The sequence below is a fragment of the Cherax quadricarinatus genome, unplaced genomic scaffold (assembly GCF_038502225.1).
Source record: "Cherax quadricarinatus isolate ZL_2023a unplaced genomic scaffold, ASM3850222v1 Contig2377, whole genome shotgun sequence".
Lineage (NCBI taxonomy): Eukaryota > Metazoa > Arthropoda > Malacostraca > Decapoda > Parastacidae > Cherax > Cherax quadricarinatus.
Window position 1 is genome coordinate 15634 of NW_027197403.1, and position 11064 is coordinate 26697.

The following is an 11064-nucleotide window of genomic DNA, read 5'->3' on the forward strand; positions in this document are numbered from 1 at the left end:
AAAAGACGGCCCGCGAGTTTCTCTATCCCTGGAGTTTATACCTGGCCCTTCTGCCTATCCCCACTCCTCGACTGCCAGATGGCTATCATGGGTCTCCTCACCCACCCTCCGGGAGACCGTAACGAAGACTTCTCCCGAGATGAATGTACGGAGAGATAAAAGTTTAGAATTTACAGCGCCAGCAGATTAACTCAATTCAATTATCTTCAATATTCTTATCTTGCCCCCACTTCCTCGAGAAATTTAACACCCCAGCAAACTTAAGGGTCAAATATCCGACCAGAGAGTTAGAGCAACTTTGAGAGGGGAGGTGGTGGAAGGATGGGCCCTTGGGTGGGTGGGTGGGTTGGGAGGGGTGGGTCCTCCAAAACCTGTAGGATGGGAATTTCAAATGACGGGGCCCGCCCCAGGATGTGGTCCTTCCTTCGTGGTTTGTTTTGAGTGAAGCTGAAGGACTCTCTTTTACCCTCCTGGGTAGGGTGAAAGACTCTCCTTCTTCCCCCTGGGTAGGCTGAAGGATTCTCCTCCTTCCCCCTAGCCCAGGGTGCTTGAAGGACGTGTGGAAGGGAAGTATTATGTTCGTCAGAACTTGAAAAGTTTATTCTTGCACAAGACATAATTACATGAAGGCTGTGTTTGAACCAGTTCCTACTGTTGTTTCAGCTCACTCTCTGTTGTTTCAGCTCACTCTCTGTTGTTTCAGCTCACTCTCTGTTGTTTCAGCCCACCCTCTGTTGTTTCAGCCCACCCTCTGTTGTTTCAGCCCACCCTCTGTTGTTTCAGCTCACCCTCTGTTGTTTAAGTCCACCCTCTGTTGTTTCAGTCTACCCTGTGTTGTCTCAGCTCACCCTCTGTTGTTTCAGCCCACTCTCTGTTGTTTCAGCTCACCCTCTGTTGTTTCAGCTCACCCTCTGTTGTTTCAGCTCACCCTCTGTTGTTTCAGCCCACTCTCTGTTGTTTCAGCTCACCCTCTGTTGTTTCAGCTCACCCTCTGTTGTTTCAGCCCACTCTCTGTTGTTTCAGTTCACTCTCTGTTGTTTCAGCCCACCCTCTGTTGTCTCAGCTCACCCTCTGTTGTTTCAGCTCACTCTCTGTTGTTTCAGCTCACCCTCTGTTGTTTCAGCTCACCCTCTGTTGTTTCAGCCCACTCTCTGTTGTTTCAGCTCACCCTCTGTTGTTTCAGCTCACCCTCTGTTGTTTCAGCTCACCCTCTGTTGTTTCAGCTCACCCTCTGTTGTTTCAGCTCACCCTCTGTTGTTTCAGCCCACTCTCTGTTGTTTCAGCTCAGTCTCTGTTGTTTCAGCTCACCCTCTGTTGTTTCAGCTCACCCTCTGTTGTTTCAGCCCACTCTCTGTTGTTTCAGCTCACTCTCTGTTGTTTCAGCCCACTCTCTGTTGTTTCAGCTCACTCTCTGTTGTTTCAGCTCACCCTCTGTTGTTTCAGCCCACTCTCTGTTGTTTCAGCTCACCCTCTGTTGTTTCAGCTCACCCTCTGTTGTTTCAGCCCACTCTCTGTTGTTTCAGCTCACTCTCTGTTGTTTCAGCCCACCCTCTGTTGTTTCAGCCAACCCTCTGTTGTCTCAGCTCACCCTCTGTTGTTTCAGCTCACTCTGTTGTTTCAGCTCACCCTCTGTTGTTTCAGCTCACCCTCTGTTGTTTCAGCTCACTCTCTGTTGTTTCAGCCCACCCTCTGTTGTTTCAGCCCACCCTCTGTTGTTTCAGCCCACTCTCTGTTGTTTCAGCTCACCCTCTGTTGTTTCAGCCCACTCTCTGTTGTCTCAGGCAACCCTCTGTTGTTTCAGCCCACTCTCTGTTGTTTCAGCCCACCCTCTGTTGTTTCAGCCCACTCTCTGTTGTCTCAGGCAACCCTCTATTGTTTCAGCCCACTCTCTGCTGTTTCAGCTCACTCTCTGTTGTTTCAGCCCACCCTCTGTTGTTTCAGCACACTATCTGTTGTTTCAGCTCATCTTCTGTTATTTCAGCCCACCCCTGTTGTTTCAGCCAACCCTCTGCTGTTTCAGCCCTACTCTCTGTTGTTTCAGCCCTCCACTGTTGTTTCAGCCCACCCCTGTTGTTTCAGTGGTGGGCTAAACCAGTATGAGGGTTATACAGCACCTGCGGAATGGAAGATCATCAGGATTGAACAGTAGGGAAAACGAAGATGGGGGGAAGGGGTAACTGCCGTTCATAAGCATCAAGGCCACCACCCACCTTGCAGACAGACTTTGCAGGCAGACCTTGCAGGCAGGCCTTGCAGGCAGACCTTGCAGGCAGACCTTGCAGACAGACCTTGCAGGCAGACCTTGCAGACAGACCTTACAGGCAGACCTTGCAGGCAGACCTTGCAGACGGTCCTTGAAAGCAGATCTTGCAGATAGACCATGCAAACAGACCTTGCAGACAGACCTTGCAGACAAACCTTGCAGACAGACCTTGCAGACAGACCTTGCAGACAGACCTTGCAGACAGACCTTGCAAACAGACCTTGCAAACAGACCTTGCAAACAGACTTGCAAACAGACACGCTCGGGAGTCTCGTTATCTCTCTTAACGAATTGCATTTCTTGAACTTTTCACTGCCAGGAAAATTGATTATTGAATAATGAGATTTTCTCATCCAACAGCCTTTGAAGGTGTCTTTTTCAACAACTTAGTTTTATACGAGCTAAGAAAATTGTATTACCAGAAGATGGTTTTTGGATGCAATGTGTGACTTGTCAAGCATACCAAGCACGCACACACACACACACACACACACACACACACACACACACACACACACACACACACACGGCCATACCACGTTGAACACACCGCTTCTCGTCCGATCAGCGAAGTTAAGCAACGTTGGGTTTGGTTAGTACTTGGATGGGTGACCGCCTGGGAACACCAAATGCTGTTGGCATAAAAACTTTTCAGCGAAGAGGCGGGGGCCAGGAGCTATGACTCGACCCCTGCAACCACAAATAGGTGAGTACAAATGGGTGAGTACACACACAGATACACAGATACAGGATGTTACAGAGATGGGACACAACAACAAGAGGTCACAGTTGGAAGTTGAAGACTCAGATAAATCAAAGGGATGTTAGGAAGTATTTCTTCAGTCACAGAGTTGTCAGGAAGTGCAATAGACTGGGAAGTGATGTGGTGGAGATAGGATTTATACATAGCTTTAAGAAGAGGTATGATAATGTTCATGGTGCATGAAGAGTGACCCAGTAGCGGTCAGTGAAGAGGAGGGGCCAGGAGCTATGAATCGACCCCTGCAACCGCAACTAGGTGAGTACAACTAGATGAGTACACACACGCACACACACACACACACACACACACACACACACACATACATATGAGGGTAAGGAGAAGGGTAGTTCTGACTCCTGGAATGAGGAGCATTTTACCACCATGAAGGTTCTCGCTCTCTCTCAATAAGGTTCATTCTTCAGCAGGTTGCGTCTCGAATTTAAGTAAACCTTCTGGGAGCCGCCATATTTTACGCTGAACCTTATATACGAATGTGCTGGTGGGTGAGTCTCCGGCTCCAGTGGTGGAGGAATGTTGGCGAGGCTCCAGCACTAGTGGTGGAGGGAACGAGTGATTCTCCATCACTAATGGTGGAGGAGACATGGTTGCGTCTCCAGCCAATAAAGTGATCAACATTGGTAGCTATTTGTCTTCTGTGTTCTGCGATATAGACAGACAGACAGTCACACACACACACACACACACACACACACACACACACACACACACACACACCTAGTAGCGATCAGTGAAGAGGCGGGGCCAGGAGCTCGGACTCGTCCCCCGCAACCTCAACTAGGTGAGTACAACTAGGTGAGTACACACACAATAGGTGTGGTGTCCTAGCTGTGGTGTCCCAGCTGTGGTGTCCTAGCTAGTGTGACCTAACTGCGGCGTTCTAGCTGTGTTGTCCTAGCTGTGTTGTCCTAACTGTAGTGTCCTAGCTGTGGTGTCCTAGCTGTGTTGTCCTAGTTGTGGTGTCACAATTGTGGTATCCTAGCTCTGGTGTCCCAGCTGTGGTGTTCCAGCAGTGGCGTCTCACCTATAGTGCCCCAGCTGTGATATCCTAGCTGTGATGTCGTAGCTGTGGTGTCGTAGCTGTGGTGTCGTAACTGTGATGTCCTAGCTGTAGCCTGAATAAAGATGAGAGTCAGCAGCAGCGGGGTGGAAACTCGATTTCCCCAGGTTTGGATCTCTCACACAGAAGAAGTAATGGGATGCTGGGATGCCATCTCGAATTGCTGCCGGCGATGATCTCTGCCGCAATCGCTGCTGGCGGGGGGTTACACTCACGCTGGGCTCACACCAGGCTCTCGCTTGCTGATGCTTGGCTTATGCTTATTGATGCTGGGCTCACGCTCAGAGGGAGGCAAAGCAGATTTTTACTACGGGGAAGTAAGTCGCGATGCAGAGATTACGACGGTGAGTAGGCAAATCTCAATCCGGGAAAGTAAGATTTTTTTTATATATTTTTTTCTTTTTTTTTGCACTCGACTGATACCATCAAGGAGCTGAGGAAGGGTGAACAAGGGGATGGTGTTGGTAAACAAGGCTGACCCACCACCATTACTGTGCATGTGTGTGCTTTTGTTTACACGTGCGCTCCTCTGGTTGTGAATTTTGATGAATGATGAATTTGGTCCCCGTTGAGCGTCATAAGCATTCTTTTCTGGTCCACTAGAAGCTTTGGCTTCAACATTGGCTTGGAGCTTTGTTGCTTGCAAAATATTGCAGTATTGTCAACGGAGGGTGTTACGGTGTTATGATATGCATCTGTGTGTGTGTCAGATATGTAGTAATGTGAGAATTTGTTACTGTTTAGGCCTCCTTATTTTATTTTCTTGATTTACTACTTGCGTTCGATTTGTTAGAAAGTTGATGATCCATCTGCCCACTTCTCCAGTTTTTTTTCCCATATACTGTGTGTTTTATAATGTAATAATCACAACTGTTGAAGGTTTCCTCATTTCATATTACGTTGGCCCTTTGTGTGTCTTCCGGTGTTTAAATACGGCAGTAACTGGGAGAGGCAGAAACGATCTGTTCTGAAGACACGTTGTCTATAGTTTTATGATTCGCGTTTGTGTCCAGTAGCTTTATTTCTCATCGTACTTCCAGAAATTCTGATCATGTGTGATGATAGTCCTATCGGCTTTCAGGTTTTCGTAAGGATTTACTGCCACCTTGGAATTATGTTAATGTTTTTATGAGCAAATATTAACGCTATCATGCCTGACGCTGAGGTAACTGCATCTCCACTAAAATTAGTCTGGAAAAGATCTCCCACTGAGTCACTGTAGATGTATAAATATGACAGAAATTTTTGTTTCCTTTCTATGTTTGATATAATAAATATTCCTCTGACGTAACTTGTGAGACGTCGCTTGAGTCTCCGTCTCATAAAGTGTTAGCGTGATAATGTTTAGGAAACGTTTATGAATGTTTAGTTCCATGGGTCTGGGCCTGGGAGAGATGGCACAAGCATGATATCAAGGATTTGTTCAAGTTCAAATAGCTTTAGGGCTTTTATTTACGAAATGTTGGAAGCATTTGGTGCTGCATTCGTGAAAAATTGTGATTGTCAATTTAATATGTCGCTAAGCACTTTATGGTTCTGTATTGTTAGTATTGCGCTCATTCGGGAGCCTCGGAACTCTTCAACCTGTTATCAGTAGATATTTGAAATACTGCCGAGACAAATGTAGAGGATTTCAAAACGAAATTGGAGCAGTTTCGTTGGTATGTACTGGATTAACCAGGATGTACTCACCTACTTGTGGTTGCAGGGGTCGAGACTCAGCTCCTGGCCCCGCCTCTTCCCTGAGCTTTATCATACCTCATCTTAAAGCTATGTATGGTTCCTGCCTCCACTACCTCACTTGCTAGGCTATTGAACTTCCTGAATACTCTATGACTGAAGAAATACTTCCTAACTACCTGGTTCTGTGTCACACTCGGAATAATAGTCTAGTTTTGTCTTGTTGTGTTGTTCCATGGTCCAAGACAGACAATCTCTGGGAATCTTTCCCGGGCATCTGCCCAATGGCAAGGAGGGAGAGGGCTTGCTGGGTATCTATCCGCCTGGGGGAGGGGGTTGAGTTGGCAGATGGAAGGAACAGGGGAAGGAACAGATATTAGGAGCGTCGAGGTCAGATATAGTAAGTTTGTTGTAACACAAACAAGCAGGAGATATCAAGACACCTCTGTCTGACTCCCCGACGCACGGGGACAGTTTGTTGACATAGGTAAATAGGCGTTTGTTGGGAAGGGTGGACAAGATGGGTAGTAGCTGGGGATGGGTTAGTCGGGGGGGAAGGGAGGAAGGGAGAGAAGAGGGCAATGACGGGCACAAAAAAAAGGTGGGTGGAACCACTATCCTTACTGACGACTCCACCCACCACCCGCCCTCAAGCCTCACCGCCAGCTACACCGACCGCCCGCCCGCCCGCCCGCCCGCCCGCCCGCCCGCCCTCTTTAAGCTGGCCAGCCCGTCTCACCCACTCGACCCGCTCCTCCCAAGATATAAAAATGTAGCAACAATTCTCAGGAGCTGAGGCTTCCACGCTGGTGGAGAAATTCCTATTTGTGGGAGGTAGGCGCTGCGACTTAGAGAAGATCGCTGGAAATTGAACTTAATTTACTTACTTGGTACACAAAAATGCTGGAGAGCGTTCGTAATATCACCTGCTGGCGTCTAGGAGGGTAAAACTCCAGCCTCTTGGCCTCTCCTCTGAACCACTAATAGATCTGTATTTGTGTGTGTGTGTGTGTGTGTGTGTGTGTGTGTGTGTGTGTGTGTGTGTGTGTGTGTGTGTGTGTGTGTGTGTGTGTGTGTGTGTGTGTGTGTGTGTCTGCATAACTGTACTCGCCTAATTGTGGTTGCAAGTGTCGACTCTCAACTCCTGGTCCCGCTTCTCTGCTGGTCGCTACTGGTTTACTCTTCTCCGTGGCTGCGTGAGCGCTAACTTATCTATTCTTAATTCTATGTATGGATTCTGGCTGTGTATGTGTGTGTCTGTGTATTCACCTAATTTTACTCATCTAAGTGTGGTTGCAGGGGTCGAGTCATAGCTCTTGGTTCAGCCTCTTCACTGGTTGCTACTAGGTCCACTCTCTCCCTCCTCCATGAGCTTTATCATACCTCTTCTTAAAGCTAAGTATGGTAACTGCCTCCATTACCTCCCTTTCTGAACTATTCCACTTCCTGACAACTCTATGACTGACGAAATACTTCCTAACATCCCTGTGACTCATCTGAGTCTTCCACTTACAACTGATACCCCTTGTTGCTGTGTCCCAACTCGGGAACATCTTGTGTCTGTCCACCTTGTCGATTCCTCTCAGTATTTTATATGTCGTTATCATGTCTTCCATATCACTCCTGTCCTCCAGTGTCGTCAGGTCGAGTTCCCTTAACCACTATTCGTAGGACATGCCCCTTAGCTCCGGGACTAATCTCGTTGCAAACCTTTGCGCATTCTCTAATTTCCTGACGTGCTTGGCCAGGTGTGGGTTTCAAATTGGTGCTACATACTCCAGTATAGGCCTGACGTACACGGTATACAGGGTTCGAAACGAGTCCTTACTGAGATGTCGGAATGCTATTCTTATGTTCGCTAGTCGCCGATATGCTGCAATAATTATTTGGTTGATGTGTGCCTCAGGAGATGTGCTCGGTATTATACACACCCCAAGACCCTTTTCCTTGAGTGAGGCATGTAGTCTTTGGCTCCATAGACTGTACTCTGTTTGCGGTCTTTTTTGACCTTCCCCAATCTTCATGACTTTCTACTTGGTGGGGTTAAACTCCAGAAGCCAGAAGTTGGACCAGGTCTGCAGCCTGTCCAGATCCCTTTGTAGTCCTGCGTGATCATCATCCACTTGAATTCTCATCATTAGCTTGACATCATCCGCAAACAGGGACACGTCTGAGTCTGTCCCTTCTGTCATGTTATTTACATATTTATATGTATGTGTGTGTGTGTGTGTGTGTGTGTGTGTGTGTGTGTGTGTGTGTGTGTGTGTGTGTGTGTGTTTGTGTGTGTGTGTGTGTGTGTGTGTGTGTGTGTGTGTGTGTGTGTGTGTGTGTGTGTGTTTCGAAGACAAGAAAAAGTTTATGAGTGAAACTTTGAATGTTCTTAATGTACTGGATACTGATGAACAGCAGTGACTGGAGGCTGACTGTGACACACTGGAGGCTGACTGTGACACACTGGAGGCTGACTGTGACACACTGGAGGCTGACTGTGACACACTGGAGGCTGACTGTGACACACTGGAGGCTGACTGTGACACACTGGAGGCTGACTGTGACACACTGGAGGCTGACTGTGACACACTGGAGGCTGACTGTGACACACTGGAGGCTGACTGTGACACACTGGAGGCTGACTGTGACACACTGGAGGCTGACTGTGACACACTGGAGGCTGACTGTGACACACTGGAGGCTGACTGTGACACACTAGAGGCTGACTGTGACACACTGGAGGCTGACTGTGACACACTGGAGGCTGACTGTGACACACTGGAGGCTGACTGTGACACACTGGAGGCTGACTGTGACACACTGGAGGCTGACTGTGACACACTGGAGGCTGACTGTGACACACTGGAGGCTGACTGTGACACACTGGAGGCTGACTGTGACACACTGGAGGCTGACTGTGACACACTGGAGGCTGACTGTGACACACTGGAGGCTGACTGTGACACACTGGAGGCTGACTGTGACACACTGGAGGCTGACTGTGACACACTAGAGGCTGACTGTGACACACTAGAGGCTGACTGTGACACACTGGAGGCTGACTGTGACACACTGGAGGCTGACTGTGACACACTGGAGGCTGACTGTGACACACTGGAGGCTGACTGTGACACACTGGAGGCTGACTGTGACACACTGGAGGCTGACTGTGACACACTGGAGGCTGACTGTGACACACTGGAGGCTGACTGTGACACACTGGAGGCTGACTGTGACACACTGGAGGCTGACTGTGACACACTGGAGGCTGACTGTGACACACTGGAGGCTGACTGTGACACACTGGAGGCTGACTGTGACACACTGGAGGCTGACTGTGACACACTGGAGGCTGACTGTGACACACTGGAGGCTGACTGTGACACACTGGAGGCTGACTGTGACACACTGGAGGCTGACTGTGACACACTGGAGGCTGACTGTGACACACTGGAGGCTGACTGTGACACACTGGAGGCTGACTGTGACACACTGGAGGCTGACTGTGACACACTGGAGGCTGACTGTGACACACTGGAGGCTGACTGTGACACACTAGAGGCTGACTGTGACACGCTGGAGACTGAATGTGACACACTGGAGGCTGACATCTGCAGTTCCTTGCGTCGGCTCCTCATATGTCCTTAGTTCGCCACACCCGTCACCTGTGCCGTATATGGAGTAGGTGAGGGTGTGGCAGGTGTTCACCTATTGTGTGTCGTCTTGGAGGTGTTCACCGCACCTGGCCGGCCGCCTGGGCACGGAGCACTGGTATCTCTTCCTTTAGGGAGGCCCAGGCGCGCCCACACCATGAGTTGTGTATTACAACCCACGCCCTAAGAACACACCCACGCCCTACACATACCAACTCACACCCTGTATACACAAATGCTCCCTGTACACACACGTCCGATTCACACACACACACACACACATACAGTTCCTGCACACGCACTGCTTTTACACTCACATCTCCAATGCTCAGACGCCCTGTGTAGAGCGTTATGAAGCTCTACGCAGGGCGAAACGTTGACCAAATAAAAGCTTCTGTAACGTGAGACGAATTGCTTGCAAAAAGAAAAGTTGCAGTATTTATCAGTGGACGAGAGTCTTAACCTCTTACACTGGGAGAAATAGAAGTGAAAGTCGCTTGTTGTCTTGCTGGGTGTGCCTTTATGTCAGCACACAGGTAGTGGTAGTGGCTAGGCAGCAACACTCTTAGACAGGTGGTGATGGTGGCTAGGAAGTAACACCCTTAGACAGGTGGTGGTGGTGGCTAGGCAGCAACACCCTTAGACAGGTGGTGATGGTGGCTAGGCAGCAATACCCTAAGACAGGTGGTGGTGGTGATGGCTAGGCAGTAACACCCTTAGGCAGGTGGTGGTGGTGGCTAGGCAGTAACACCCTTAGACAGGTGGTGGTAGTAACCGTGTAGCAACACCCTCAGACAAATGGTTGTAGCAACGCCCTCAGACAGGTGGTTGTAGTCTTCTCCTTCTCCTTCTCCTTCTCCTTCTCCTTCTCCTTCTTCTTCTCCTTCTAATTCTTCTTCTTCTTCTTCTTCTTCTTCTTCTTCTTCTTTTTCTTTTTCTTTTTCTTTTTCTTTTTCTTTTTCTTTTTCTTCTTTTTCTTTTTCTTTTTCTTTTTCTTTTTCTTCTTCTTCTTCTTCTTCTTCTTCTTCTTCTTCTTCTTCTTCTTCTTCTTCTTCTTCTTCTTCTTCTTCTTCTTCTTCTTCTTCTTCTTCTTCTTCTTCTTCTTCTTCTTCTTTTTCTTCTTTTTCTTCTTCTGCTCTAAAGCCGTGTCTTTCGCTTAGAGCAGGCTTGATCCTCCGTTCTCTGTTCAACCAGGCTGCTGGTAATCATTGCTGGAAAACCGACAGTCACTGTTGAATGGGTATCTGTCTACCAGGCAGTCGGAAGTTGACTGGGAAAGCTCAGACTAGAGTGGTAAGTGGAGGTTATCGTCGACTTCACATTTGGAGAGAGAGAGAGAGAGAGAGAGAGAGAGAGAGAGAGAGAGAGAGAGAGAGAGAGAGAGAGAGAGAGAGAGAGAGAGAGAGAGAGAGAGAGAGAGAGAGAGAGAGAGAGAGAGAGAAGGAAAAGGTGAAGACGGTGTCTGAGGGACTCCACTTAAATAACTGACACTGCTCTACTGGGCTGTGTTGTATGATTGCAGCTACGGTAATTCGTCAAAGGGAATCACTTCTTGAGCTCCTAAAATCATTAGATAGGCTTCAGACTACAGTGGATAACGAGAACAGGCCTACATTAATTGACTTAGGTTACGCAG

General features: G+C 48.4%; 1 non-coding gene across 1 annotated transcript; it reads left to right on the top strand.

The window, feature by feature from the left end:
* Positions 1 to 2785: 2785 nt before the first annotated feature.
* Positions 2786 to 2904, top strand: LOC128687077 (5S ribosomal RNA). The gene has a single exon (XR_011391430.1). It is a non-coding gene; the product is annotated as a 5S ribosomal RNA (ribosomal RNA).
* The last annotated feature ends 8160 nt before the right edge of the window (positions 2905 to 11064 follow it).